Genomic DNA, 25322 nt, shown 5'->3' with positions numbered 1-25322 from the left:
AAGGGAAGAAACTCGGGGGGTGGGTGCTGGCACTGAAGGCTTTCAAAGGTACCTGGGTGATGACAATGTGCAACCAGGGCTGAGAGCCGCCAGTGGGCACTGCCACCCACAGCAGCCTCCCTGCCTTTGTGGCTGTGTCTCCACCGTGAATGTGCATTGGACCCCCTGGAAGGTCACTGAAGCACAGAGGGGTGTGGGTGCCCTTTTTCCAGCTGCCCAGGGCTGGGACAGAGCCTGCAAATTTGCCTTTCTTTAAGTTCCAAGCACCACCGGTACCCCTAGCCTAGGGCTCCCATTCTGAAAACCACCACCCCATGCAAACCCAGGAGACCAGATTCCTGGCCCAGTTTCCCGCCTGTGAGCGGCACTGTCCTATCCTGCTGAATCCAAGAGATACGACCCTGGGATGCACTGCTCGGGGTCACAGAAGCCATGGCAGTCCGAGGAGGCCGAGGGTTTTCTGGCTTTTGTGTGTAGTTTGCAGCCTGTTTTTGCGCCAGTGTCCCCAGCCCTCCGCCTGCAATGCAGGTCTGCTGAAATAACGGAGAGGTTCACTGCGCTACCGGCTGCCGCAGCCGGCCAAGGTGACGTTGCTGTTGACAAAGGCTTAATGTGATTAATCAGGTTAAAAAGATCAGGCTGCTGAGCTGGTTTTAGGAAAGACCTTTCCTTTCTTCCCCATCACCCAAATCCCCAGGGTCTCCCACCTTCCTGCCCAGACCCCCACTCTGCCAAGACCCCGGGGGCTTTTATTTCCTCCCTTTGCAGCTGTTCTCTGTTTAATGACCCCATTAGGTTACTTAGCGTAGCCTCGAGACGGGGCAAGGTTTCTGATCAGAGCAAGGAGCACTAGCTCAACACTATCCATGCTCACTTATCCAGTAAATACTTATTGAGCACCAACTGCATGCCAGACACGGTGCGACGCAGTGTACTGAGGGTATAATGGTAAATAAGTCAGCCGAAGTATTCTGTTCTGGGGGGACTGGCATTCTAGGATGCGAACAAAATAAATAATTAAAGTAGACAGTGTGCACACGGCGCCCATGCTGGGGGAATAAAAAAGAGAAGGAAGAGGCAGAGGTCGGGAGGAGAAGGAACATTTTCAACAGGGTGAGCGCACTAAGAAGGTGGTGGGGGGTGGGGGGGTGGGGGGAGGGTGAACAGATCCCCCTTGAGAATGTGGAGCCCGGATAGTTCATCATCTGCCATGAAATAACAGGAACTAATGTTTATTGAGTGCCTGCCCCTTGCCAAGGTCGTCCCTAGTGGAAGCCATAGATCGACCTGTTAGACCATCAGTGAGGTCGGAGTCATTGTTGTTGCCGTTTTCCAGAGGAGGAAACCGAGGTGCAGAGAGACTTAGTAACGCGTTCCAGGTCACCCAGTGGCAGAGCCAGGTTTTAAACCCAGGTGGATTAGCCGTTGTCCCCACTTCCTGTCTCGGGTCCCTGTCTCCATTTCAAGGGAGGGCCCCACACCTGAGGCTCATTGCTGAACACCTTTCTGCGTGGGGCCTCCTTTCAGGGAGGTGCTGTGAAGATAGGGGAGGAACCAGGACTCCCACATATATGCCCCTTTCTAGGCCACTTTGAATACGCGTTGAGGCTTCCCAAGTTCTCAACTGTCTGGGAATCTTACAGTGCAGTTAGGGTGGCCTTTTCATATCATAGATCATTTCAGGTCACCCTTCTGCTTGTGAGGCCTCATGAGTCTCAGAATAAATCACCCCAACATGAAAGCAGGCACTTTCCACCTCATCCCCCACTGGGCTCCCCTGACCCCTAGTTCCAGCCATGCTGGCCTTCTTTCTGATCTTTGTGTGCTACCTCAGGGCCTTTGCACATGTTCTCCCTGATTCTGCTCTCAGCTCAAATGCCACCTCCTCAGGAAAGCCTTCCTGGATTAGAGCAGATTTCTTGGTGTCATCTTTGCATTGACCTATGCTCCTCTCTTCAGAGCCCCTGCCTCTGCCTGTACTTACTCACCTATTTGCATAATTAATTGTCTACTTATGTGTGGGAAGGCACCAAATCGAAATTGTTTTCTGTTACATCCCAGCACCCAGTACAGTGCCTGACAAGGACCACACAGAGCCAAAAAGAGGACTCAGATGTGGATCACCACCAAATATCCCTCAGAACACACGCACCACTCCATGCCCAGGCTCTTGAAATGCTTTTCCTACTATCGAGTATTCTGCCTTCTCTCTCAAAATGCTCCACTCTGGATAACAAAACAGTTTAAGTAAATGCTTCCTAAACTTTTCACCTATGATATCTGTTCCTTTCCCATCTGCCAGCTAGGTAGATGATTTTTATCAAACTGACAAAATTTTCTTTCTTTTCTGGTTACTTGCTTTCTTGATATATACCAGTGGTTTGGGGGAAAAAAAAAAAACAGGCTTTGTGGGTATGTGATTTTACATAACACGCAATTTTAAGTATCATATGTATCACAATGGACAGCTCAAATATTATATATGAACGTGGCATTACTTCCCTTCCACCCTGAGCAGGCCGGTTATTTACTCATGGACTGAGGATTGAGCCAGGAGCCTTTGCAGTGAGCTGCATCCCCAGCCCTTTTTAAAATCCCGAGACAGGGTTTACTAAGTTGTCAAATTGTTCCAGCTGCGTTTGAACTTGCTGTCCTCCTGCCTCAGCCTCCCAGTGTGCCGGGATCACAGGCGTGCACTGAAGCTGGGTTATTCAAGCTGGGGGACACGCCCCATTGAATTGCTCAGGAAATCATTTATGCTACAGGTTCCTCGCACCCTGAATTCTCCAAGGAGGAATTCTTAGGGCCTTGAGAATCTGTGTTTTTTAAAAAGTACTCCAGGAGATTCATATACACAAGAAAACTGTACAATCCCTGAGGTTAATGACTCAACAAAACACACTTCCAGACACGGAACACAATGCCTCCCAAGTGAAGGGGCCTCGATTTGTACTGTTATCTCTGCTCTATAAAGGAGGGCACCAGCAATGACTTTTATTTTTATTTATTTATTTTGGGGCGGGTACCGGGGATTGAACTCAGGACCTTACGCTTGCCAGGCAGGCGCTTGTGCCGCTGAGCTATATCCTCAGCCAACAACAACTTTTAAAAGAAGCTACCATCAGTTATGGGCCAAGAATTCTTTTTTTAATATATATATATTTCGATACTAAATAAACAAAACTAACCACATCAGGACTGGGGATATACTTCAATGGCGTAGTGTCTGCCTGGCAAGCGCAAGGTCCTGAGTTTGATTCCCAGTCCAAAAAAAACCAGAAATAACAACATCAGAATAGAAGAAACCTTTGTAGGAAACCTTAGCTGGCAACTTTACCCAACTGTAAGTTCTTCATTTCCTCCTCATACACCAGGGCTGGGGATCACAGGGTGGGTCCAAGTGTGGAAACTGCCAGTGTGAGTATGTGGGCTTCAAGAGCCTCACTCAATTAGGAAGATCCAGAGACCCCGAGAAGGGGCTTGTCATGTGCCTCTGCAGCTTTAGGAACAGCATCCCCATTCCACAGCTGGAAAGACTGAGGTACCAGGAGCCATGGGAACTGACCACACCTACATTGCTACAGAGGGCGAAGTGTAAATTTGAACCTATGGTGCCTGGCTCTTTGTACTGACTTCCTAACTACTGGGCTGTGTCAGCAGCCAATGCAGCTCTGCAAGGACAGAGCCCAGGGCTTTGCTGACAGCACGTATGGTGGTAGACAGGGATGCAGGGAGCAAAGTTTCAACATCAGATTCTCAGGAGAGAGCACGTGGCCAGGCGGCCAGGTGTTCTGTGGCAGGTGCTGTGTCCACCTTCTCTCACCCAGAAGTGCTCAGAGCCCCACCAGATGGGCCCACTGGGGAGGCTCCCAAGGCCACCAAGCCCCCACCCCCTGCTTTCGTCCAGCCTGTCTGAGGCTGTGATTGGTCCATTAGACCTGCTGTGCTTTGGAGCTTTGTGACTCAGCCATTGATACCCTTCAGGTCCAAGGCTGGTTCTGGTCCCTCCCTCACCCTGAGAGCTTGGGAAATTAGTTCACTTCTACGGGGCTTAGATCCTTCACCTGTAAATGGGCATACTGGTTCCATCTCTCCCCGTCAAAGGTTATTGTGAAACCATACTGTCTTAGTTACTTTTCTCTTATTGCTGGAACAAAATACCCAAGGCCCAAAATTAAGGAAGGAAAGGTTTATTCAGCTTACAGTTCATGGAGTTTTCAGTCCATACTCGGCTGGCTCCAAGGCAGAGTGGCACATGGCAGAGGGCAAACATTCATAGGGAAGACAGCAAAGCAACAAGAGCAAAAGGGAGGTGTGCCAGCTGCAAGCAGCCTCTTTCCCTCCCGTACATTGTATGCAAACTACCCGCCTCAGGGCAGGTGTAGCACTCACATCCATAATTCCGACACTGGACCGTGAATCAATCATAAATCTAGAAGCCCACCCCATGACTGCATGAGGCTTTGAGGGGACATCCAGAAACAAACTATAACACATACTGAGCCTAGAAGTAATCTTTTTAAAAACATATAAGTACTGTATGATAATAAACAGCTAACATGTACAGTGTGTAGTGTACAGGGCATTGTCCAAGGCCTTCATATCTAGATACACATAAAACTCATGCAATCCTCATAGCAACTTTTTTTTCCTGGTACAGGGAATCAAACTTAGGAGCATGTGCTTGCCAGGCAGGCTCTGTGCCTGCTGAGCTGTATCCCCGACCCTCCTCACAGCAGCTCTATGAGGAGGTATTTTCATCTTATAGGTGAGTAAACTGAGGCTGGGGAGGCCACATGCTGGGAAGTAGCCCAGCTGGAACACCAGCTGGTGGGCTGGGGGCAGCACGAGCTTCTAACCACTTCCTCCTGATCACTGTGTCCGGTCCTTTACCTGAGCAACAGTCACCCTTTGGTCCCCAGCCAGGAGGAGTTGCAGATGAGAGAACTGATTTCTGCAGAGCCAGTTTTAAGCTGATTTTCTTCACAACCATCCCCAAAAGTAAGCAGAGTGGTAACTGATTCTTATCTCATGCGATAGCGCAGGAGAAAGCGCCCGGGGAGGCTCATTTCTTTGCTCTGAAAATTCACCATTTGGCTTTGATGTCAAAAACATCTGGGTTTGAGTCCAGGCATCAGGGCCCCCTGGCCCCCTGGAGGTTCCATGTCCTCATCTGCAAATAAAGGTGGTAATAAGGCCTCTTTCTCAATGTAATTCCTAAGTCTAGGAGATCATTCACGTGACACCCAGCACTGTGAAGGTCAGGACCCCGTGGAGAAACCACAGAGCACTGTGGCCCAACCCAGGAACTGCAGCAGGGCCTGGACCGGACGGGTGGACTCCTGGCTCTGTGATGGGAGGCTGGGAGCAGGTGGGAGCCACCGGGGGGCACTGGAGACCAACCTGCTGTGGTGGCCCGAGGCTGTCTTTGCAGTAGGCGCTGGTCAAAATGGTAGCACTTGAGGCTTGATCTCCTCCTAGATCCACTGCCATGGTAACCATTCACACCAGGAGTCCTCTAACCCAGGGCCTTGGGTGGGCCTCCAGGACCCTCTGTGGCCTCTTAAAGACTCTGGCTTCTACCCTGTGTGAGACTCTCTGGGCAAGCTCAGGGTCAGGACAAGCTGGTGTCGGAGGTAGAGAAGAAAGCCAGGCCCTGGGCAGTGGACCAGGTGAATCATGAGTGGCTAGGAGGAGGGTCTTAAGGTCTTGCTGCAGAGAGAGGAATAACCAGCCTCCAGGGTGGCAATGTCTCCATCTCATCAGGGAGACACACAATCACATGATCACATGCACACAGTGCATGCACACACTTTCACATAACACGAAGAGTACAGACCTGAGAGCTTGTGCCATATTTTGGGTCTGGAATGCTCCCGAAGATATTGTCCACAGGGTAGTCTTACTGGGCAGACATGCAACTTTTAAGTGGTAGGGCCAAGTGGGAGGTCTTAGATCCAAAACCATGAACCCAAACAAACCTTTTCTCTTTCTAAGTTGATTATCTCAGGTATTTTCTTACAGTAATGGAAAGCTAACTGACACAGGGTATAAATATCTCCATATCCAAGGCTTCAACAAGGTGCCATTGGGGCTGGGGATTTAGCTCAGTGGCACAGCACCTGCCTGGCAAGCACAAGGCCATGAGTTCGATTCCCAGTACTGGAGAACAAGGTGCCATTAAAAACTTATTTATTGTGCAACGTATATCATATATCATCTTATCTCACTCAGAAGCAACTTTATAAAATGAATACTTTCATTATGCCCATGGTACAAAGGAAGAAACTGAGGCTCAGAGAGGTTAAGTTGGTTCATCAAAAGTCACACAGCCACAGGTAGCAGAGTCAGGACTCAACCCCACATCGACCCAGCTCCCAACTCCAGCAATCTGGCTGCTGTCCTCTTCTGTCTCCTTCACAAAACCGCCATGTCTGGCATCCTGAGTTGGTACTCAGAGCTCGTTCAACAAAATAATCAAAAAGGAAATGGCAAAGCATGTTTCTGCCCCTTCCAAATGACTATGAATGCTACTAAAATGAAGGAGAACCTCAGGAATACTCTAGCCTACTGGAGGAAAATTAATATAATTTAAGAAAAGAGGTTAAATGCAGAGGATCCATGCATCAGGGCAGAGCAACGATTAAAAGCAAAGGATTAGCTGCACCTTCACAGCGTGGATGGATCTGAACACCTCATGCTGAATGAGGAGAAAAGAGAAAGCATACGACAACAGCACAATACTATCTGCATAAATTAAAAGACATCATTTAACTGTTCATCTACTAACAAAAGAGCTGTCCATTAACAGCACAGGTGGTCTAAGAAGGGAGGGGAGGGGGTGCTGGGAATAAAAGAGAATGCTTAATGAAAACAGAGCCAGGGGCCAGTGAGGATCGATATGGGCTCAGTACCAGGAAATGAAAAAGAACAGCAACTCAAAGAGAGGCACCTTGCGCCAAAATAAAAATTCTGCTAACCTAGAAAGCACCAGAGTCCTCTGGGTTTATCTGAGAGGCTACAAGTGAGGCCTGATCTGGCAAATTATGATCAGAAGCAAAGTCTGCTACTTGGTCACCAACATACGTGTGTGTCATTTACCCTTCCCTGACCCGTTGCTCAGATGAGGGCCTGTACCCAGATACCCAGATACCTCTGTGGATGAGAGCCAAGGCTGCCCCAGTGGCAGGAACGCTTTCAAGGGGAAAAGAGAGTCAAATCTAAAGGAGCGGCAGCAGGTACCCTCAGAAAGGCGAGATTGGTGTGTGACTGCTGGGCACATCTGTCTCCTGGTCCTCTCTGGGGCCCAATTCCTGACCCTTGTCCTGCTTTTAACCTTAGGTGCATGTCCAGGGTGGCCAGTTCCCTTCTGCCTGGGTTAACCAGCAGCAGGTAGGTCTCTGATGGTCAGAGGGGATGCTGCGGAAACCGGAAACTTGTGTCTTCCTTTGTGTCCACGGTCTTTCCCACAGATATCCATTTCCTGCTAAGGGGGGCACACACTGGTTTCTGAAGACCCCTGCCCTGGGCATGCTCCCCCCGGCTCCACTTCCCTGTCCACCACCATAGGTGCTGTGGGCAGAGCACTGGGCTCTCTGTGCTTGCAAAGCTGCACTGGCTGGTGACACAGCCCAGCAGCTAGAAAGTCAGCAGTTGTCCATGGAGAGTGGGGGGCCGGCTCGCTCCACCTTCCTCACCCTTCCTCAGCCCGCAGTGTCATCTCTCCAAATTCCACGGGATCATCTCTCCGCTTCCTCCCTGGCACGTTCCACAGTCTGAAATGCTCTTGTGTGTCTACTTCTCCCTTGGCCCTGTCACCCACGGCACTGTCTGCTGCAGGAGGGCAGGGAACTCTGTGGCATCCGCCGCTGGGTCCCTAGCGCTTGGACAGACACCTGACACAGGGCAGGGTCGAAGGAACAAGTTCGCAGGGAGCGTGTTAGGCACGTGCTCTGTGGAGCCCCATCTGAGTGCCCCGGAATCGAAGCTTTTTTAACAAGACCTGCCGGGATCCTGATGCCGGCTCACACTTGACAACCCCTGGCCCAGAATGCTGAGCAATCTCTCCCTTACCCGCTCTGCTGACAAACGAGCAAAAAGCCACCGGGTGGTCATTGTCAAGGCCAGGGCTGAGGAAGGTGGAGGGAGTCACCCCCTCTCCACGGACCACTGGGCTGCATGTGGCCAGGTGGTAGAGAATGCTCAGCGGGGGCGGGGGGGGGGGAGTGTCTTCAGAAACCAGTATGTGCCCCCCCTTAGCAGAAAATGGGTAAGTTACCCAGAACACCAAGTCTTTGGGCTTTTGGAAGCCCTGAGATTCCAAGTATTTGGCTTGCAGGTAGGTGGCCAGCTTGTCCAGGCAGGTGCTGCCTCCCAAGAGTCCCTTCAGTCCTGGGCAAAGCAGAGTCACTGGCCCCTATGTTGGGGGCCTCACCAATGGGGGTGTTGCGGTCTCCCGAGTGCGTTCCCCTCACGCAATATTTCAGTGCCCTGCACCAAGAGAGGTGCAGGATGAAGCGGGGAGGGTGGTGGAGTTGGGGGAGGGGGGGGGCTGAGGGATGTGGGGAGAAGGCAGGTGGGGGCGGGAAGCGGAGCCTGCAAGGCGCAGGAAGGGACATTTGCGGAAGATGGGAAAGGACTCGGCAGTAAAAAGGAGAGAGGAGCCAGAGACACACACAGAGACTCGGAAACGGCACCACGGCGACAGAGGGAAAAGGCAGGCGGGTGGAGCGGAGAAGGGGCAGGGAGGAAGGATGCGGAACAGGGCGGGCCCCAGAGTCCCTTCTTGGCCGCGTGGTGCGGGGAGGACCTGCCAGCAAACTTCGAGAAGTCGCCTGGTTCTCGGCAGCTCCCAGACGCCACCCCCTGCCCGCCTGATGGCTGGCCCTGGCACGGAGAGCTGCTTACATAATCTGCTCCCCGCTGAAAGCTGCTTCCATTCACAAGTCTCTGCTTGTCACTGTGTAGGTGCATTAGAGAGGAAAGGAGGAAGGGAGGAAAAAAGAACGGAAGAAAAGGCCGCTGAATGAACTCGCTCAGAAGAGGAACACGAGAGAGGAGAAAATTCTCTTCTCCCCTCTACTCTCTAAATAAATCTTTCTCAGAGCAAACGTCATGTCCGTGCTGTCAGGGGAGTCTCCTCTTGCTGATTAATTCGGGCAACACCCCTCCCCCGGCTGTCTAAGACATGTTATCTCGCTCACTCACTGGATTATGGAGTCAGAGTCTGCCAGGGCTCCATTACAATGAGATTTAGGCATGCATTATGTCATTAAAACTAATGACAGCAAGACGGTTACTTCGAGGAACCCACAGCGACACTGCACAGCAATGTGGTGCCTCGCCACTGCGGCTTCCCTTGCTTCCCTGACCCAGACTCGGGGTGCAGAGTTGGGCTGAGAAGAACCAGCCTGGTTCCCTTGAACCCCCAAGCCCTGGCCAGGCTGAAGGGCTGATTATTGCTCCTGGGCCACTGTGCTGCCTGACAACCTGAGTGAGAACCCCTGGGAGTTCTCCGAGCTGTCAGGAGTGGGGGCGGCTTGCTCAGCCCGGGCAGGGGCGGGGGCACTCCTGCGGGATTGCGGGTAGGAAGAAGGAAATGGTGTGGGGGGGAGGCAGAAGGCCAGGTTCTGGTCCTGCTTAGCTCCCTGGGACCTGATGGAGGGACCTTGGCAAAAGGTTGAAGGCTCGTAGCACACAGCTAGCCATTACAGGTAGCACCTGTGAAAGCATGTTGTGGTTTTAAACGCCATTCCGTAGAGCAGTGAGGGATTGTGGGAACACAGGTCCGTGCACTTGGTTTTGGAACCAAGAATTTGCCTTCTAACAAGTTCCCAGGTGACTCTGAGAACCACCTGGTTTGGGCTGATCACGCTCCCGGGAGCAATGGGAGCTCTTCACCTCCCACCTACACCTCCAAATGCACCTCTGTTAGCCTTTCTTGGCCGTTTGTACCTCTTCCACCTGGGAAATGCAAATGCCACTCTGGCCCCAAGAACCCAGCCTACCTCACTTACGAGACAGGCTCTTGCAGTCACCAAGTGTAAATGAGTAAGGCTGGAGGCATTAGCACATGCAGAAGCATTGGCCTTGCAGCCAAGAGCAGAGCTAAGCAAAGACTGAAACTTTTCTGAGAGAGTTTCCATCATTGGTGCACTGAGTGTTTCAGGGTGAGGCAGGAAGCCTCTCTGCACCCCCCCCCAATCACATTTCATAGGTACTATTTGTGTTACCTAAGACTCAGAAGAGATTGCGTCTTTATCATTATTTTATTTCCAGTGCCCACCAGGGTACTGTAGGTGATCAGTAAGTGTGTGCTGTGTGAATGAACAGCAAGTGCTCTGGCAGGCGGAGAGGGGGGCCCTGTCCTCTGCCTGTAGCAGACCCAAGCTGAGAGCCAAGTCCTTTCAACCCCTTTGCCAATGACTCATCAAAATCAACAATCACAGACCGACTGCCTACTGCATGAGGGCCTCAGGCTGGACCATGGGCCAAAGACATCCCCCAGGGTGACCGATGTACCAGTCAATCCATCGAAGTTTCCTTTCTTTATTCGTTCATTCATTTATCCATTCATCCATCCATTCACTCAGTAAGTCACTGCTAAGCACATGCTATGTGCTGACATGATCCCCAAGAGAGAGGCGGCACCACGCTGGCCCTTAAGGACCTCGTGTGGCAGCGTGACAGGACCCTGGAGAGGAACCCGTGCAGCAGGGAAAGCATTTCCGGGAGAGGGAGGGAGGGAAAGTGCAGGTTCCCCGAGAAAGTCTACACTGCTCTGAGCAGGCCGGGGGATGAGTCAGCAAAAGTCTCGCAGGGATTCGGAGAAGCAGAGGCTAGGCAGGGAGCAGGGCCTCTCCTTGCCACCTCCTCGGGTCTGCCCCACACTCAGCCTGCCCTGACACTTGCTGGGAGCCTCCTGAGCCTGAGGCCAAGGGAGCAGCCCTGTGCCCATTCCACAGGCACAGAAACTGAGGTCCAAGCTCTCTAGCAACTGTGTGAGAGCACAGCAGGGCATAGTGGGACAGGAAGTGGGACAGGGGTGAGTTCTTTGTCACTGTCACCAATATTGTCCCCATGGCTAACATTTACTGGACAGTCACTCCCTGCCAAAGTCAGAACCGAGCACTCTGTAAGCACTTAGCTCTTAAAATCTGCACGCCTCTATTATGATCCTCATTTTGAAAATGGGGAAATGGAGGTCCAGAGGGGTGAAGCGATACAACCAGAAAGTACCAGGACCAGTACCTAGATCCGGAGCCTGCGTTCTTAGCCGTCGTACCACACTACCTTTCTGTACCTCATGGAAGGGGCCAAGGCTAGAGAGGTTAAGGACTTTGCCTAAAGCCACACAGCAAGGAAGCAGCTGGAACTGGAACTCGGGTCTGGCAGCACAGCACGCCGCAGTCTCTGGAGGCCCGCAGGGCTGGGCAGGAAGCCCCACAGGGCTGGAGAAGAGGAAGAGAAGGGCTGTTTCTGCATGCTTCCCCTGCTCCCTCAGCACACACAGGCTTCCATTCTGGGTGGCAGTTGAATAATTTAAACTCCTCGGTTCCAGCCCACCACTACTGGGTCCCAGGTTTATTTTTATCCCAGGTTACAGCCACAGCTCTTAACAGAAATAAACCGTGCCGTTTGCTTCCTGTCGCCTTCACATCAACTTCTGTCTTGTCTGCATTTACGGCCAGCTCCCCACTCAGTGGGGATTCAGAGCAGGAGCTGGGTCCGTATGTCATGGTGGTTTTGAATCAAAAACCGCAAAGTTTCCATGACCCGCACAGAGAGGGGGAAAGGGTTAAATAAAGAGGAAGACCACATCCTGTAAACACCACAGTCTCCAAGAAAATCCCCAGAGCGGCCGGCTGCCACCCCGACTGACCAACAGACCAACCGGAGCACTCATCCGCCCGGAGGTGTACAGAACAGAAGGAAAAGAGCTGGAGCTGGCGGGGTACCCGGCTGCACCCTCTTGGAACCACAGGGTCTCTGGCTGCCACTGCCTCCCCTCCTGCCAGCGAGGAGGGGCTGTCCGCATTGGCCTCCAGGGCTAAGCTTCTGGATCTGGGGAGGCAAGTTAACTCGAAGGTTCTTCCTGGGCGCCCTGGGGCTGGGGACCGGGAAAGGAGTGCAGCATCTTCCTGAAGGTGGTTGAATGTTGCTTACTGTGTGGCGTCAGGCAAGTTGCTTTCCCTCTCTGGACCCCCTTGAAAAAGGTTAGAAAAGCACAGTGCTAACCCTTCCTAGAAGTGTGGGCACGTACATACTCAAATCCCTCATAGTCCCAGCCCCTCGGAGCAGGAAGGGGCCTTGTGGTCACTTAAGCTTATTGCCTCATTGCATATATGGGGAAACTGAGGCCCACAAAGGGGAGACAGAGCTTAGATTTAGATTTTTTTTATCAGATCTGAGTCCAGGGCTCTTTCTAGAAGATTCCAGTTCCCTCTCCCTGGTGCATCACAATGCACCACTTCAAATGTGGTTGGGGAGGAGGGAGTGTGGCCTCCTGGCTCGCAGCCACCCTTGGGGACATGAGGCAGCAGGGCGTGTGTAGGAAGCCCTGGTGTCTGGACACGCTGGTCCCATCCCTCGGTTGGGCTGGTATGCATCATAACATCCCGTACTGGATGGCAGTGTGTTCTGAGGCCCCTGCAGTCTCCTTAACAGCCCCTCAAGGTCTCCCAGACCTCCCCATAATCCAGCAATCCACACAGCAGTGAGCCCCTAAGATCCCCCACGCGAGGGTCCCCGCCATGGTTCATTCTGATCTGTCAGGGCCAAAGTTCGATATTTTACATATTCCGCATGGCCAGATGTGTAGCTTTTTATTTGAACCAAATTTCTCCATATTCATCATTCATGCTTGAGGCTTCCCTGGGAGGAAACTAAGGCAACTTCTCTCTCAAGGTCACCCAACAATGGAGCAGGGTGAGAAAGCAGGGATTTTTGACCACCGAATCTTTGGCACTAACCAGCAGGCAACCCTCTCCCTCCAGCTCCTATGTCCTGCCTGAGCAGGTTTGTGCTCTAGGGCTGGAAATAATGGCTGAGCGGCCCCTGCTTACACTTCAGGCTTGCCAGTCTCTGGGGCTGCTGTTTGATTCCTCTCGCAAGAGCAAGTGCTTCAAGAAGAAATCCTTGGGGGTGGGGAGCACAGAAGGCTGAAGTGGCCCCTGAGATAATAGCAAAGATACTAAAAATAAGGACGTTCATTTCCAGAAAGGTAGATGCAATTAAAGCAGAAAGCAAAGAGAAATCCTCTTTTGATGGGTCACAGATTAGCAGCAAAGGCATTTTAAAATTAAATGTGAGCTTTTGGATTCAGTTACAAGAGACCTCTGCTTCCCACTCGCTAACAGGTTGATGCAGGCTTACCCCATCCTGATCCCAGAAAAAGAAACTAGTGCAGGCCCCTAGATCATCTGCCCTGCAGTGGGTCGGGAGCTGGTGGCTGGAACCCTTCCCCAGGATGTGAACCAGTCACCGTCCCCTCTGTCCCTCCTGGGACTCCAGCTCAAGGATAGAGTGATGCACCCCCCCCTCCCCAGCAATCACTTACAGGTTCCACCACCTGTGAAAACAAACAACTGCCCAGCAGGCAGCTGGCTGCTCCCTTCTGCCCTTCTTGACCACTCATTCCAAGCACAAAGTGACCTTTTAATCTCCCCCAGCTCCCCCATCTTAAGAAAGCTTGAACAGCTTGCAAAATCCACCACAATTAAATTACTCAGCTGGCCCTGAAAGATGGTACAATCTAAATCCTGCCCTGTGCAAGCCTCTGCCAGTGTGTCCAGGCAAGGGTTAACGTTCCAAACCCAGATGGACCTCTCCCTACCAGGACCAGTATGCTGAGGCACGAAAACCAAACACCCAGAGACCACGCGAGACTGACCAGCCCCACAGAGGGTTAAATCACTCACAGAATTGCCTGCCACTTTCAACAGCTCTTGCTGCAAGGGAGACAAATTGGGCAGAAGCCACTTGATCACACTGCCCAGAACATGAGCACATTTTACCCCCCTGCCCCAGGCACTGAGCTGAAATCTCATTTGGCTTTGGGGTGTCACTTTGGCGACAAAACACCGTAGAACATGGGCAAATAGACATGGTCATTCCTCAGCGCCCCTCTCCTCTCAGCCCAGCTCAGGCACACCCCTACCTCCGAGATCCCCATATCCCCAGACCCTTTGCACGGCCAAGAATATCTCTTACCGCGACACCGGAGGATTGCAGGGACAGCGGGGAGCCAGATTCTTGTCAGCTCCTTCCTCCCCTGCTGGATGGCAAGATGCTAACTCCCGATGACTTGGTTTGAGAGCTCAGCAGAGGTGCCTGGAAGAAAATTGTTCATTTGACTTTCCTACTCTTTGCAAAATAAAATCAAGACACCAACACACACACACACACACACACACACACACACACACACACACACACACACACACACACACGCTAAATCAAGCAGGACCAAGACAAAAAGAAATACCGCTGCCAGAAGAGAGAAAACTCAGATAAGCCAGGGTCCGTGCATAGCAGACGGCGGATTCATTCAGACTGTCCGCCACCTGGGTGAAGGTATTTGGTGAGTCTCTGTCTCTCTGTCTCTCTTCTCTTCCTCTTTCTCTTCCTCTTCCTCTCTCCCTCTTCCTCCTGTACGCGCCTCGGCAACTCGGGGCTGCTGGCGGTAGACGAATGAATTGCTTCCCCGGCGCCCGATCGGGCAGCGGCTGTCACCGCTACCGCAAAACCCAGTGCTAGCTAGGGAGGGGCGGCGGCAGCTTCCCAGCACAGGGGAACCGAGCCTGCCTCCCACCCGTGATTTATGCGGGCGGTGCCCGGAGAAAGAGAAGTGGGAGGCCGTGAGGCGAGGCTGTGCGCGCGAGAGAGCTCAGCTGGTGGAAGCGGCAATCGGGGATTGGCGGTCAGCACCGCGGACAGCGCTAAGGTGCGGGAGGAGGGGATGGGCGGGACGCGAACCCCTAAGGCGAGAAGTTAAGTTATTGGATGGTTGGAGCTGGGAAGGGGGGAGGCCAGAGGGATGGGAGACGGGACTTTCTGACCTCACACAGTCCAATCGGTGACAACCTCCCCACCACACACTTGTTCTAATATTGTCACTCTCTCCAAGCAAAGCAGCTGTAACTTCGCAGCACCTTTCTCAGAAACAGCCCTAGAGTCCACTGCTTCTCTGCTCAGAGAACTGGGAGTTCAGTATGAGCCTCTCCCAGCGGTCTGTCTCCCTGCACCCTCAAAACCCAGCCTGGCTTGCCAGTTCTCGCCCACCTTCCTGCAGATTTCTGAACTGTACCTTGGAATTTTTGTTACTCAGGGCAGGGAAGATAAGGCTTGGCTTAAAGAAATTTCTCAGAGGTGGGATGGCTTAGGTAAATAATCACTTAGCATGTTTCTAGGAGCCAGTTCCTGCCTCTTCCAGCCTTGGAAAAGACATTTAATGTTTCCAAGTCCCAACTGTAAAGTGAGGATATGAATACTTTATTTTCCTAAAGGTCAGAAAAGAGAGGTTTAAAAAAGAAAAGGCAACAATAAGAACATCAGTATTTTGGGATACTATGCTTTCTCGATCTAAAACATGTCTGACAATGCAAATGTTTTAACAGAGAGAAGAAGAAATTGACAGTGTACCAGGACAGCAGGCGTCAACCTTTAGCATGTGGTCCAAAGTGGGATGATGCTGGAAATTTTGGGGAATTCTACATCAGACATTTGAGCCTTGACCAGAGACCTCTCCCCAGAGAAACCCAGATTGGCTTTCTGAAGTGAAATTACTATCTGAAAAGAAAATAAAATCATTAAAGGGGAGAAAGAGAAAAGGAGGAGCAGAGCCCCATGGTGCTCCAGAGTTCAGGGGTCCCGTTCCTGGTAACTATGGGGAAGCATTCACATTGGAGGAAAAAATAGAAAATCTCAACAAATCAAGCTCTACTCAGAACTGTTCTATAAAGTGAGAGCAGTTCCCTTTCAGGGAGGGACTCTCATTAAAAATTTCCTGCTCACGTAGCCCAGGGCAACTCCAACATTTGCCACTTAATTGTCCACTTGAGAGTAGGACTTGCAGACCATTAGATCTTCATTTTTTTTGATGAGGTTGATGATGGTGGTGATTGTCCTGATGGTACTGATCATGGGGATGGTGAGGATGATGCTGGTGGTGGTGGTAGTGGTAATGATTTCAGTGACAGCTGCTGAGAACTGACTATGTGTCAGCCATCCTGCTAGCAACTTTCCATACCTCTTCCATTCTCCTTTGAAGGTACTATTATTATCCCCATTTTATAGATGAGAAAACTGAGACTGGAAAAACTAAATTCTAAACGTACATGGCTCAAAGGTACATGGCAAGTGGCAGTCACAGCATTCAAACCCAGGGTTATATGATTCCAAAACCCATGCACCAGAATGTTTATCTCTCAGAGTCAAGCTCAAATGTATACTTCAATTTTTTTTGCAAGATCTCATTGAATATTTTCTGGAAAAATTCCATGACACAAATTTTATCTCTTCACTCTACAGATGGACAAACTGAGGACCAGAGATGGGGAGGGGCTTGCCCACAGTTAAAGAGCTAGTTGAATGTGGAATCAAAGACATTAAGATGCCTGGACCTGTGTTCTCAAACCTAGAACAATCCAGGCACATAGTAAGTCCTCAATAAACATTTGAATAGTTGTTCAAGAAAACCAGAGAGGGATAAAAGCCACCCTGGATTCTAATAGTGAAATCAGAACACTAGGAGTTCTTAAGCACCTTGTTCCTTAGTCCCAAGGAATATCTATACCATCTGCAGCTTATTCAGAGGATGAAGCTAGCTACCACCTGCTAAATGCCTCAACCCTCACCATGTACCCAGCATGGTGCTGAGCAATGATTAACTCCAATCTTTACAACTCTATGAGTTGGATGCTAGTATTGTCCTGTTTTGGATGAGAGGACGAAGGCTCAGCCAGGGGAGGTGAAGCCCTGAAGCTCTCCCAGGCAGGAGGCAGCAGGGGCAGGCTGTAAATCTCAAATCATCCGGCTCCGAAGCCTGTGTCTCTCCCACCCTGCTAATCTTTTCCCAAACCAGTCCCCCCTCCCAATCCCCCTCCAGGAAGTGAAAAGGAGGCCTGAGCTGACCCCCAGCCTGGTTTCCACTAGAACAGTTGTGCTTTTAACTGATTTTGCATACTGGGCATCTGTCCAAGCCTTCATTGAAATAAGGGCTTTGCAGCAAAATTAAAAAATAATAATACGGTTGAAACCAGAGCTCTGCACCCTCCCTGGTGACCGTGTCCTCTAGGAACCAGCCCTGCCTCCTCAGGGGGACCTTGCCCCACCTCCCCATGCCCTGATCACCACCTCCACTTCTCTCCTCTATCCTGAGTGCTCCTGGAAAACTCTTCATTCAAAGAATCGGCAAGCTCCGATAGCTTTGTGACAATGCAGCAGGGAGACTCCTTGAAACCAGAGTCCTCGAGGCTGAGCAGCCAGGCCCTGCTGCTTCCTGAGGTTTCAGGCAAAGCTGGAGCAGCCGCAAAGAGACACCTCGGGGCCCTGGGATCAGTCACTCGCCTTGTCCTTGTTCTGTTGAACACCCCAGTAAGACTCCCCCACATCCCAGGGAGGTTGTGAAAGGACGGTGGTAGTCATGGCTATGACCAGCACTCCCCCCTGGGCTCTGGGTGGCCCCTGGGCATCCCATAATTATGGATCTTCACCCCAATCCTACATCAGGATGGTGTGGTTTCATTTCCATTTTACAAATGAGAAAACTGAGATTCAGATGCTCAACACCACCAGCTCGAGGCCATTCAATTCCTAAGCGATGGGAAGGGACTATAACCAAGCCCCTCTGAGTTTACAGCCCTACGTGGCATCCCTAGTAATAATAATAGACTCGCCTGTTTACTTTGGTGCCTGATATTCACCAGCTGCAGTGCTTGGTCAGCCCAGGGCACTGCAGGGGTCACAATAATAGAAAGAGGTTGTGGACATTATTGATCCATCTTAGAGATGAGGAAGTTAGACAGCGAGGTGTCAGGTGACCTGCCAAAGACGCTGCACTTAGCAGGGGCAGGGTGTGAATCTAACGTCCTGTCTCAGAGCCGTTTGCTTTTCTGTCTCCCAAGGAGATGGGTACTAAGGAGGCCCAGAAAGAAAGGATTCTCCCATTTCACTTTGCAAGTGTGGTAGGTGGCATAATGGCCCCCAAAGCTGTCTACATCCTAGTCCCCAAGTAGTTAATATATTACCTTAAGTGGCAAAAGGGGGCTTTGCAGATATAAGTTAAGCTTCCTGGGTTATGGGGTAGGGCCAATGTTCTTTAAGAGCTGGCACAGGAGAACCAGGGTCACGGGGAGAGGCGATGCTGGAAGGGTGGGAGTAGGGTGACATGCCATGTTGTTTGTCTTGGTCTAAAGGTCGAGGAAGGGACCCATAAACCCAGGAATGTGGTGGCCTCGGGAAGCTGGGAAAAGCAAAGGCGTGGCTTTTTCTCCAGAACTTCCAGAGAAACGTGCTGACACCTTGCTTTGAGGGCTTCTGGCCACTGGAGCTGTAAGATAACAAATGTGTGTTGTTTTGAGCCAACAAGTTTGTCGTTGTTTGTTATAGCAGCCACCGGGGACTAAAAAGGTTGCCAGGGGACTCTACAATGAAGAGCCCACAACGAAATGGTTCAAGCAATGATTCCTGAGCTCCCTCTTGGTCAGAGGACCCAGTGCTTCAGTCTTAGCACAGCCCACCTGAGCAGTAGGGTGCGTGTGCAGAGGTGTGCACACCCACATGCAGAAGCCAGCCCTGCAGAGGGAAGGACTCATGCTCAGAGCCTGAGCTGGATTTCTGGGCTGTCCCCCTACCCCTCCTCCTCTGATGGCCCACAGGGAAATGCTATCATCAGGAACACAAAAGGGACGAAATGTCACAGGGCAGCTTTCCAGGGGTACAACTCTCCACAAGAATCCCTCAGAGGCAGGACAAGTAAATGAGGGAGAGAGATTAGAGAGAGAGAGAAAGGGATGGAAAAAAAGAGAGACAGAGAAAGAACATAAATATGAATACTCTTCCTGGAAGCCTTCAGTGTAGCCATGTTTCCCTGAGCTCATGGTCATGAATGGACATTGTATATTTTACATAATAAGTAACAGGCGTCATTTACTTATTTATTTTATTTGTTGTTGTTGTTGTTGTTTGGGTCTTTTTTTTCCAGTACCAGGAATCGAACTCACGACCTTGCGCTTGTGAGGCAGGCCCTGTGCCGCTGAGATAAATCCCCAGCCCCCAGGTGTCATTTATTTAGTCCCTACTGTGTGCTGGGTTCTTAACCAGAGTCCTCCTACTCTCCAGGATGTGTTAAGCAGCATCCAGCCCCAAACCACCACAGCTCCTGGAGGAAGGACAGCAACAGCCAACAGTGTAATCCAAGGGTTAAATAGCCAGGTTTTAGTGTCAGGCTGTCAGGGTTCAACTCTAAGTGTCCTGCATACAAACTGTGTGGCCCTGAGAAAGCTGCTAAACCTCTCTGTGCCTCCATTTCCCATCTGTAGAGTGGATAAGACTGCTTCCTCATGTGGTTAGCACTAGGATCAGATTAGCTAAAATATGTCAAAGCACTTAGAAGGGATCCCGGCACACAGGCGGCCCTGTGCTTTATTAATTACTATTGCTATAGTGATTATTATTTATTCTTGAGGACAAGTGTTTTCCAAAAAAGCAATCATGCTGTGCTGATAATCCAAAAGGTGGTATCAGGTAATACATGCACACGTACTTTTTTTTTTTTTTGGTTTTTCTCCGGTACCGGGAACCGAACTCACGGCCTTGCGCTTGCCAGGCAGGCGCTTTTGCTGCTGAGCTAAATCCCCAGCCCCGCACACATACTTTTTTAAACTTTAGATTTTATGTATTTATTTTAAAGTGCAGTAGAATAGTATTGTATTCCCATTTTCAGCAGTGAAATAACGTATTTGCCTATGCAAATTTATCTAAGTTGATGTAATGTATGGCAGAACCAATTCGATTTTCCCTTTTGCTTCCAGCACCTCAGTGAAATGATCTGCCAGAAATCAGTTCTCCAAGATACGCTAGGTTGTCTTGTCATCCGCCACCTCCCTTAGCGATGGCCTCTCTCAGGCCTGGCTCCCCAATTATGCCAGTAAATTCAGAAGCATGGTCTGATGCCCAGGGGATAAAGGAAGGCTCTTTCCTCTCCAAAGCTTGTTTCTAGCCTGTGACAATTTAATTACTTATTGAAGGCTGTCCCTCACCGGTGCTCCCACACACAGCCTACATCCACCCCTTCCCACCCCCACCCACTGTCATACCTGGCTCCCCAGATGGCTGCAGCCTGCAGGAGCTCAGCCCAGTCTTGAGTATGTCTGAGTTCCCAGAACACACAACCAATCTGAGGCTTGGTCAGTGTTTAATAAGTGAAATATTCTTAGCACCACTGATCTTATTTCTGTCATCTTTGCTGGAATGTCAGGAAGGGGCATCTGACCACCCACCACTGCATGGTTAGTTACCACAGATGGGGTGCATTAGTACTCATGGGGTTCTGAAAGGGGCCCCAGTTCTTTAAAATGCTGCTATATTTGCAGGGTCCAGGGCTGGGCTGGGCTGGATCATCACCCGGGAAGGACAGTACCGGAGTTACCACGGCAGGGAGAACCAAGTAAGCCGGGAGGGGTGGGGCCACCCACCTGGGCAGCGAGGCTGGAGCTGGCTTTGGACAACTGGAAAGAAAAGCACAGGGTGAGGAGCAGCAAAGCTTGAGAAGCTCAGAGGCCCTCACCCACACCAAGGCACTAAGGATGGAGGCGGCTGACACTTGTGAGAGATTCTATATTTTCTTTCTGTTTTTTCCATCTCACTTTACTGAATCTATATTTTCTTTCTTTTTTTGTACCAGGAATTGAAGTCAGGACCTTGGGCTTGTCAGGCAAGCACTTGTGCCACTGAGCTATATCCTGGCCCCTGAATCTACATTTTTCACATGGAGTTTTAAGCACTGATGAAAAAGGAAAGAATCTATAATAGAGGGATCTCAGGCACTGACGCAATGTAGAGAGGTCAAGAAAGAGAAAGAGTTATTTCCAGTTAGGGTCTTCAAAGCACTCGCACAAGGAGTATGGCATTTCTCTGGAAATAAACCAGATTCCTCAACTTGATCCAGGACAGAGATTTCTCAAAGCACCCCCCCCAATAACCAGCTAGTGTTGGGAGGTAGCAGAGGCAAGCCTGGCCCAGCGCCTGCTTTGTGGCTTACACACTCTCCCTGAGCCTGGCAGAGTAGCTGAGAGGGAGCTGTTTTAGATTTCTGCCTCTTGCATGCTCTGGCTGTGTGACCTTAGGTAAGTCACTTCACCTCTCTGACCCTTAGCAATATTATCTGTAAAACAACATCTACATCATTAGTTTATTAGGCTCATACTACCCTCATGTTATTTTTTATTGTTACCCTATGCCAGATGCTGGGAATCTATTCCTCCAAGCTACAGGCTAATGGAAGAGACAGAGAGGAGCCCCTAGATTATAAAACAGTGTGACAAGAACTGTAAAAGAACTGTGGGAGGCTTCTTATAGCGGATGCTTATTTCTGTTATGTGAAGTGGGAAGAGATTGAATAAGGTTACCTCCGCGGGGACCAGGGAAGCAGGGTAAGGGGTGGGGGGAGGCCACGTGACCAGCCCCCCCCATGCCCTGAGCATTCCCCCCTCCCTACTCCAGGATCTGCTCAACATCTGGGGAGCATCTGTCCTCCAAGGAGATTTCTCAACATCACGCTTACACAATCCTAACACAATATGACAGATATCCAGCAGGCTTGGGAAAGGGGGAGACGTGAGAGCTCCCAAAGATTCCCACTTGGCCGAGCAGGGAAAGTGCTGCAGGACCGGGGGGGGTGGGGGCGGGCGGGAGGCAGCAGTGAGGCCAGCAGAGCAGCTGAGTGGCAGGATGTAGGGTGAAGTGGCCCAGGCTTTCTACAGGGTGAGCCAGAGCTCTTTGCTCAAAATGTTAACAACAACCAGACCTACACGTGAGCCATGAGACTCTGTCCGGGAATCTAACCTAAGGAAATAATTCCTTTTGTACACAAAGATTGTCACCATCACTGCGTCCCTTATAGTAATGGCAAATCAGAAGCAACCTAAATGTCCAACACTGGGGGGCGTTTAGATGAACGATGGCATATGCCTCACCAGGGTCGATGCTAAAGCAGCACCACACTACAAGGGGCCTGTGAAGCTCCCAAAAGATATGATCTCCATGTCACAAAGAAAATTACAAAAATGGGCCAGTTTGATTTCATGAAATAAATATGGTCCCTGGAAAGAGAACTGACTGAATGCCCATCTTCCTTTCGAGAAGGTTCCTCATGTATTCATTCAACAAGCAAACGTGGAGGGCTGACGTGTTCCAGAAGCTGAGAATACAGGTGAGGAAACTGATACCATTTCTCTCCTTGCCAAGCTTAGAAACATAGAAGTCCCTTCCTCTGAGGAGCCCTCTCTGATAACACTAGTCCAGACTGACGTTCCTCTTGTCTGATACCAGATAGTCCCGCCAGAGTGTACAACATTGATAACAGCAAATTCCCAAGACCTCGGTTAAGTTCTTTCCATTCCAGATATTGTTGAATACCTACAGCAACCTGGAAAGTAGACCCCAAGATTGATTCCCATTTCTCAAATGAGAAGACCGAGGCTCAGGGAGGGGAAGATATTTGTTTAAGAGCATGCGCTAGCAAGTAAATAAGCAGGGACTCAGCCCACATCGGTCTGACACTGGAGCCCATGCTCTTATGCCTGTGTAGTATGAACACCCAAGAGCCTGCCTGGGCCAGGAACAGAGCACCTGCTCTGCCCAGCACTCCACGAACCCCTCCCAATGTAGGTCATTTCCCATTCTCTGCCCCACGGCACATGATTAACTTCTACAGCAGCTGTGTCCATCCACCCTGATCCCGAGTGAGGTAGGGAGGCTTCTAACTGCCCTGAATTACATGCAAAAGGGACAAGTCAGTAGCCTGGGGGTGTCTGCAAAGAGCCCTGTGCTTTCCAGATGCTTCTCTCTGAGCAAAGATGAAGATCAGGACCAGATCATCATCAGAAACTGATGTCACAGTCACCCGCTGCTTCACATTCCCAAGGGAAGGGGCCACATGTGACATGAGGCCTGGCACAGGATAAGACTTTCTATGTAATTCTCAAGCCATCTTGAAGAGTAAAAATCTTCTCTCCTCATTGGTCCCTCCTGATATTCCCATGATTCATTGCAGGGAAAGGGATCAGAGGTTCTAAGATTCCCCACCCACTTCTGCAAAATCGGGTAAGAATGTCAACCTCCCCGGATGTCTGTAAAGATTGAAACCCATAAAAGAGCTCCTAGAAAGATCAGCACACATTCAGCAAAAGCATTCTGGGCCTAAAACCAATGAAAATGCCAATGTTATCAGGAAGAAACGTCCAGATCAAACCCTGGGCCTCCTGTATGCTAGGCAAGCACTCTACCACTGAGCTCTATCCCAGCCTGACAGGTAATGACAGGCAAGCTGCAAAGGGAGAAGAAAAGGTGGGGGACATGAGAAGTTTTAACAGTCAAGCCAAGATGGGCCCAGAAGAGATGATCAGAGTACTGGAAACATAGAAGGGAGGAAAGAGTATAGACAAGGAAAACAAAAAGCAAGATATACTAAAGGAAAATGCAGCAAATTTCAGCATGCGGTGAAGAAAGGTGAAATACGGCATCCAAAAACCAGAGTCATAACCACTATGTATTTAATTGCAAGGAACAGAAACCAGCACAGCTGGAACAAAAAGCTTTATTGTTAAGATAGACCTTACAGAGCTGAGTCTTCAGCCTCCCAGCCACTGCGGTTCTTGTCTGGAGCTTTCTTCGTGGCCTCCCTGCCTCTTGGGGTGGATAGATGGATGGATAGATGGATGGATGGATGGATGGATGGATGAGTGAGAGTGGGAAGGTGGGTAGATGGGTAGAAGGATGGATGGGTGGATGGGTGGATAGATGGATGGATGGATAGATGGATGGATGGATGGATGGATGAGTGAGTGGGAAGGTGGGTAGATGGGTAGAAGAATGGATGGGTGGATGGATGGATGGATAGATGGATGGACAGATGTTTCCATGGACAGACAGGATATGAACTTTCATTTTGTCTCAGGCATCTCCCTCCCTCCCTCCCTCCGTGTAAGGCCATTCATTATATTAGTTTCAGGGCTCACACTAATTCAGCATGACCTCATCTTAACCTAAGTACTTCTATCTGTAAAGACTCCATTTGCAAATAAGATCACATTCTGAGGTTCCGGGTGGACATGGATTTGGGGGACAAAAATTCCTGTACAGAGTGGTCATGATGGACAAGGGGGCAGCAGTCAGGTGTTAGTTCCATCTCATTGCTGAGTACTGGAATGGCCTTAGACAAATTGTATCCTCTCCTGCCTCAACTTGCCTGTCTGTCAGCTGGGAGCTGAGATGACACCATTATTTGCAACCAACTGACCTAACAGCTATGCAAACACTTTTAATCAATGAGACACTGCGAATAGACTTAAGACCTGTGGCAGCCACAGGAAAGGGCCTTGCAGACCTGTAGAGCCGGAAGCTTAATGCACTTAGCGCCCCAGCTGCTGCACGCTCAAGTCCACCAGGGCAAATGAGGCCATGCCTCCCATGGGCTGCAAGCAGCTGAACACCGAGCACAGCAGGGACGCTATGGCAGGCCTGCTCCTGCAGGCCTGGGACTCGTCACAGACTGCAGCTGGAGGCCCTTGAGGCCTTGCTGGGCCTTCTGAGGCTGTGGTGAAGTCTGGGACAGTCCCACCCAGCCTTCCTTCCCTCTGCCCTGGCTTGGGGGCTGATGGTCTCCACGCCTCCCTAACCCCTGCCTACTCCCGCCATAGCCCATCCTCCTTAAATCCTCACACACTCACTCCTTTCTTGGCTCCTTCCGGGAGGACCCAGCCTAGCACATTACCCCGAAGACCATCTGTTAGCTCTGGCTGCTCGGTGCTCATCTTCCGGCTCCTGATTGTCCTTCTGGGGAACCACCCCTTCCATATCATCATCAGTCCGTGAGATCTGGCTGCACCCAACCCAGCCATCGATGCCATCCCCTCGCCACAACAATCAGTGCAGAAAAGGCCAGGCAACCACTTGCAAACTGATGAGATTCTATCGGGAACTTATGCTCACTGGTAAAGAGATGTATCTTGGGCTGGCGGTGTATTCAGTGGTACATTGCTTGTCTAGCATGCACAAGAGCCTGGGTTCCATCCCTAGCATTGGAAAAAAAAAATTATATA

The 25322-nt window shown here is 50.6% G+C and overlaps 1 protein-coding gene across 3 annotated transcripts in view; it reads right to left on the bottom strand.

The window, feature by feature from the left end:
• Nucleotides 1-25322, bottom strand: part of Rph3a (rabphilin 3A) — a 122460-nt gene that overhangs the window by 72078 nt on the left and 25060 nt on the right. For 2 of the 3 annotated variants that reach the window (XM_013503738.1, XM_005403207.1), the window contains exon 2: nt 14212-14331. The gene's annotated coding sequence lies outside the window, so the exon portion shown is untranslated. Of the gene's footprint in view, nt 1-14211; nt 14332-14485; nt 14997-25322 lie in introns of those variants that run through there. The other variant, XM_005403206.2, reaches the window with a different exon arrangement.

This window comes from Chinchilla lanigera, unplaced genomic scaffold, assembly GCF_000276665.1.
Source record: "Chinchilla lanigera isolate Chin_1 unplaced genomic scaffold, ChiLan1.0 scaffold00081, whole genome shotgun sequence".
In the NCBI taxonomy this organism is placed as follows: Eukaryota; Metazoa; Chordata; class Mammalia; order Rodentia; family Chinchillidae; genus Chinchilla; species Chinchilla lanigera.
Note: the sequence above shows the minus strand (reverse complement) of the source record. Positions and strands in the feature narration are given on the sequence as shown.